Below are 6187 nucleotides of genomic sequence, written 5' to 3'. Positions count from 1 at the left end.
CTTTGATCAAAGATAACAGATCTCTCTTTCTCCCTGCTTCCTTCTCCTTTCTTTTTGCTTCTTCTTTCTTTCCCTTCCTTCCAGCTTTACGGATTTGATATGGTTTGGCTGTGTCCTCACCCAAATCTCATCTTGAATTGTAGTTCCCATAATCCCCACATGTTGTGGGGAAGGACCAGGTAGAGATAATTGAATCATGGTGGGGGGCTTTCCCCCATCCTGTTCTCGTGATAGTGAGTTAGTTCTCATGAGATCTGATGGTTTTATAAGGGGCTTCCCCCTTTGCTCAGTTTCCATTCTCCTTCCTGCCACCATGTGAAGAATCTCATGTTTGCTTCCCCTTCTGCCATGATTGTAAGTTTCCTGAGGCCTCCCCAGCCATGCTGAACTGTGAGTCAATTAAACCTCTTTCCTTTATAAATAACCCAATCTCGGGTATGTCTTCATTAGCAGTTTGAGAATGGACTACTACAGGGATGCTTCAAATTACCAAATTAATGGATATTTATTTTACTATGTTAAACAATTCAGAGGTGCATGAAGAAGATGTTAATAATCTTCCTCTATCTTCCTTTAATTTCATCTTGCCCAGATAATCAATGGTTACAGTTTGATCTGTATTTTTCCACACATTTAGAAAATGTTCCTATAAAGATAAAAATTTATTCCACTTTCTTTCTTAAAAGAACAGGACAAAACTCTCTATATTATTTGCTTTTCTGACTTAAAAATATATCAGAGAAACTGCTCTAGATCAGGACACATAAATCAAACTCATGTAATAATAGCTTCATAATATTGTACAGTATGGATGTACCATAAATTTGTTTGACCAATCCCCTACTAAGGGACAGTCAAATAATTTTCAAGTTTGTTTTCTCCCTCTTTCCCTTCCTTCTTGGACCCGCTGAACTGTTTCCTTCTTGGACCCGCTGAACTGTTTCCTTCTATACAGGTGCTTATTTTTTTGTCAGATAGAGTCCCAACACATGAGATTGTTTGGAAAAAGGAAATGTAAATGTTAATTTTTAATGGCTATTTTGTCTTTTTTTTTTTTTTTTTTTTTTATTATACTTTAGGGTTTTAGGGTACATGTGCACAATGTGCAGGTTTGTTACATATGTATCCATGTGCCATGTTGATTTCCTGCACCCATTAACTCGTCATTTAGCATTAGGTGTATCTCCTAATGCTGTCCCTCCCCCCTCCCCCCACCCCACAACAGTCCCCGGAGCGTGATGTTCCCCTTCCTGTGTCCATGAGTTCTCATTGTTCAATTCCCACCTATGAGTGAGAACATGCGGTGTTTGGTTTTTTGTCCTTGCGATAGTTTACTGAGAATGATGTTTTCCAGTTTCATCCATGTCCCTACAAAGGACACGAACTCATCATTTTTTATGGCTGCATAGTATTCCATGGTGTATATGTGCCACATTTTCTTAATCCAGTCTATCGTTGTTGGACATTTGGGTTGGTTCCAACTCTTTGCAGGAAACAACAGGTGCTGGAGAGGATGTGGAGAAATAGGAACACTTTTACACTGTTGGTGGGACTGTAAACTAGTTCAACCATTGTGGAAGTCAGTGTGGCGATTCCTCAGGGATCTAGAACTAGAAATACCATTTGACCCAGCCATCCCATTACTGGGTATATACCCAAAGGACTATAAATCATGCTGCTATAAAGACACATGCACACGTATGTTTATTGCGGCACTATTCACAATATTTTGTCTTTTTAATTACTTACTTTTGTTGAACACTGTCACGTATGTGTTTAACTTGGTATTCGTGGCAACTTCTTTCACTAGGTAAGGTAAGGGGCATTATCTCCATTTTGCAGATGCACCTTACTGAGATTAAATGATGTGTTCAAGGTCACTCAGCCCATGGCTGAGCCTATTCTTAAAGCTCTCGTGCCTTTGAGGCTTATGCTTTTTCCATTAAGTATTTCTCCTCTCCTTCTCCCTGGCTAAATTTTTTTGAAGATTACCTAGGAGAATAAAATGAGGCTCCATTAGAAAAATGGCCACATTAATTTAAAGATAATGATGCTAACAATGAAGGTGATACTGACACATAATTAAACAGTTGTCAAAGGGGAAAAAAGAAGAGATTTCCATACAGCGTGATATCGGGTTTTTAAGAGTGGTTGTTAAGCTTTTAGGATTTTCAGTCCCCTGCTTCTGTTCTTCCATGCTTGAATGCTCAGAAGGATGAGGAGACAAAAGCTGGCCTTTGGCTTCTTTCCATCATCTGTTTTGGCTCTTTCCTTCTGGTGCCTTCCCGGTGTCCAATTTCTTCCATTCATGAGGCTGTCTGTGAATGCCTGATGCCGTTTAGGGCTGAAGCCTGCTGAGGATGTTCGATTTCTAAGCAAAGAGTAATATCAGGTCCTTAGGGGAAACAAACCTGGATTCAACACTGAGAAAAACTGAGGAAGGAGAACATGCCTCCGACCTCAGTCCTATCCTTTTCCCTCCTAGATTTGGCCCAACTACTTTTTCCATCATTGTTTACTGTTTGTGCATTGTGATCCATCCCCTCTTCCTCTGTTAGTCTTTGTACCTGAGTGTGACCACCAGTCTGTGGTTCTCTGTCCCTGAAGTATTTGCGTTTTATGACTTACAAGAAAGAATGAAAAAATAAGTGAATGAGTGATTAGGAGAGTCCTTTTAGTGTTCCTGAAATAATTAATCAGGATAGCTAACATTTGCTGAGCACTTACATTGTGCCAGGAACAATTTAACATACACATCTACTCTATGCAGTAATCTTCCCCTTTTGCCAATGAGGAAACTGAGGCTCAGTGGTTAAGTGACTAGCTCAAAGTCATATACTGTATTTTACCAAGTCTAAATATCTTGCTAAATAACTAATGGTGCATTAGTTATAAGATGTACCATTACTTTGTTTACACTAAAAAATGCTGCTAATAAAACTAAGACATGTAACTGATTTTAAGAAGTGATAAATGTGAAAAAATATGCACATTAGAGTGAGTGACTGTACATGACAGAGCTGGGATTTGAACCCAAGTAGATCAACAGCAGTACTTACAGCTTTCTACCATGCTCTGTTTATGCCAAAAGATAGTCTTGACTACCATTTTATTAAGTCAGCATTTTTTTCAAGTGTTTTGAAAAGGAGTAGTGGGTATCAAGGAGGAAAGTGTTCTGTGAACAAGTAAGTTTAGGAAAGCCTTCATCAGACAGAATATAATTTTTCTACCATAGGACTTCTTCGAGCTGTTACTATTTTTTTATTTTTTATTTTATTTTTGTTTTTGAGATGGAGTCTTGCTCTGTTGTCTAGGCTGGAGTGCAGTGGCACGATCTCGGCTCACTGCAAGCTCTGCCTCCCGGGTTCACGCCATTCTCCTGCCTTAGCCTCCCAAGTAGCTGGCACTACAGGTGCCTGCCACCATGCCTGGCTAATTTTTTGTATTTTTAGTAGAGATGGGATTTCACCATGTTAGCCAGGATGGTCTTGATCTCCTGACCTCGTGATCCGCCCGCCTCAGCCTCCCAAAGTGCTGGGATTACAGGTGTGAGCCACCGCGCCTGGCCTAGAGCTGTTAATATTAACATGTATTTTGTACGTTCTGTGTCATTTCTCAAACTTTTTTTTTTTTTTGTGGTGGAGTATTTTATGGAACTTCAGTTTCTTGGAACACATTTGGAGTACATAGTAATCAGTAATTTCTCTAATCTGGTAACAAATATTTCCAGAAGGTCAAGTTTCATTTTGCCTAACTAGTCTGTGGGGGTAATTATTGTATATTAGGCATGATGGGCCTGTAAAGACGGAATTGAAATTAACCTTACATCTTCAGGAAATTATTCTCCTGGTCCACATGTTTCATTCAGTATTAATTTTTTAAAAAGGTATTTAATACCAAGAACGGTGTTTTTCAAAGCATGCTTTTTGGCAATGGATTTCAAACTTTTCGGTCAGGTATCCCTACCTGTAGAAAAAAAAAATAAGCGAATGTTATGGTTCCTTTAAGGACAAAATGTACTAACGATTATAAATATGACTTGCCTACTGGGAGGCACTCATTTCCATTGTTTGATTATTTAAAAAATTGTTTTGCAGAAACTTTTTGTAAAGGTTATAATTGCTTTTATCTACAGGTAACAGAGTACCTGCCTAATGATGCTTAAGCAATAAGGGTTGTTCAGGTTCCCAAAATAGGAAGAAGTTTGGAGATAGGTGGTCCAGGGCTAATGCGGGGCCTCAGCTACGTTCCTGAATGACTCAGATGTTTCTTTTATGCCACCACCCCTCCCTAAAGTGTTGTCTTGATGTCTCAGGGACACAATGTCTGCTGCAGTCCCAGGCATCACATCTCTAGACAAAGCAGGACAAAGAGGTTGTAGTGGCATCAACTATACCTACCTTTTTTTTTTTTTTTTAAATCGAGAAAGGAAAATGTTCCTGAAGTCCCCAGTAGCCTTCTCTTGATGTGCTGAAAGTGCTGAGAGACATAGCCACACCTGGTTGCAAGCAAGCTGGAGCCAGGATGTCATGATCAGTGTGTGCCAGTGGCTCTCCAAGTGAGGCCTCCAGGCCAGCATCATCACTATCACCTGGGAACTTGTTACACATGCAAATTCTCACTCCCCGCCATCCCCAGACCTACTGAATCAGAAACTCTAGAAGTGGGGCCAGCAGTTTGTATTTTAACAAGCTCTCTGGGTGATTCAGATACACTAGATTTTGAGAAAAACTGTCTCAGACCAATGATTATTGTTCCAGACTGGGGTTGTTGTTGCCCAGAGCAGAGCTGAGATTCCATTTGTAACACAAAAGTTAGGGATGGATATCGGGCAAGTGTCTAAGTGTCCAACCCAGAGACATTAATGTTTGTTTTATATGTTATAAACAGGGATTATTTTTATTAATGTAAAAAGCTGCAGCAAAAACCAGCATTCTTAGCCTTGAGAACCAGCACTTTCTATCTTGTTTGCTGTGTAACTTTGAGCAAATCACTGAACCTTTCTGAGTTTGCTTCCTGCTCTTTTAAGAAGAGAAATCTTTGCAGGGTTTCTATAGGAACCATCTAATACAGTGCACGTAGAAGGACTCCAAAAACCCTCACATTTCGTGTGGTGTCTGCTCCCATGCGTGGGTGGATCACTGTCCCCCTGCATCTTAAGCCTTTGGCACTATTCCTCCTGACTGGCTCAGGCAATCTCTGTGCATTGCTAATAGGGTTCCTGCAAGCATAGCACACCAGACTCCACCAGCAACGTCTAGGTCTCCCACTTGCTCATGGCAGGGTGTAATGTCTTGGGAGAGCAATAGAGAAGGGGGAGGAGAACTTCTGTAATGTACCACGCTGTGTTTTATTGTTGCTGCTGTTGTTTTTCTCCTGGTTTCTTATATGAATTCCTTGAATTTAACAACCTGGGGGATTTCAAAGCAGCTTGCCAAGTAACTTGCAGCCAAACAATGACAATAAAGAGGTTCAAGATGGGATATTGACAGTGGACATGGGTAGGTAGTTCTCCCCTACCTTCCATCTCCCTGGCATTTGCAGTAAGAGAGGCAGAATGGGATTTATTTAGGAGGCACTAAGCATTTAAATGGCTTGAAGCTGTTTCTTTCAGTCTGCATGCCTGTAACATCTTCTACTGTACTGTAATCTCAAGCCTGTTTACAAGCTTTGAAAGTGTTATAACCATAAAGACCAACTGAGCATAGCTCTCCATGATTCAACCAATTCACTGACAAGGATTTATGTAGTACCTGGGAGAGAGGATACACACTGATATCCAAGCCAAAAGGGGCACAAAGATGATTATTTTGGTGTGTTTGGCTGGTTGTTGATATATCAGCAGTCACCTGCCCACCAGTTGTAGGAGCCATCCCCATCCCTGAGTGTCAGGAACGGGGAGAGAGGATGGCAGAGCCCTGGAGAGCTGGGAGACTCTACCGTACAACCTTTGAAAACCAAGGTGGCAATTTGAGACAAAGATGGCCTTGTCAGACTGATGTGTGATTGTTTTAGATTGTAGGAAGGAAGGCTGGTGAGTCCAATTCTCATAGCAGACAGAAGCCCCATGTTACCATCTCAGGAGGGAGTCAGAAATTATGGACCAAGAACCATAATCATGAATTCTTGTGAAAGTCTGGAATTCTTATAAATTTTGTTAACTCTTGGATGTGTCCACATAGCAATT

At 40.7% G+C, this 6187-nt stretch overlaps 1 long non-coding RNA gene across 1 annotated transcript in view; it reads left to right on the top strand.

Moving 5' to 3' along the window:
- Positions 1-354: 354 nt before the first annotated feature.
- Positions 355-6187, top strand: part of LOC134737202 (uncharacterized) — a 167185-nt gene continuing 161352 nt past the window's right edge. The window contains exon 1 of the long non-coding RNA XR_010121851.1: positions 355-390. This is a non-coding gene — a long non-coding RNA (uncharacterized lncRNA). The remainder of the gene's footprint in view (positions 391-6187) is intronic.

Source organism: Symphalangus syndactylus, chromosome 7 (genome assembly GCF_028878055.3).
Source record: "Symphalangus syndactylus isolate Jambi chromosome 7, NHGRI_mSymSyn1-v2.1_pri, whole genome shotgun sequence".
NCBI lineage: Eukaryota > Metazoa > Chordata > Mammalia > Primates > Hylobatidae > Symphalangus > Symphalangus syndactylus.
Note: the sequence above shows the minus strand (reverse complement) of the source record. Positions and strands in the feature narration are given on the sequence as shown.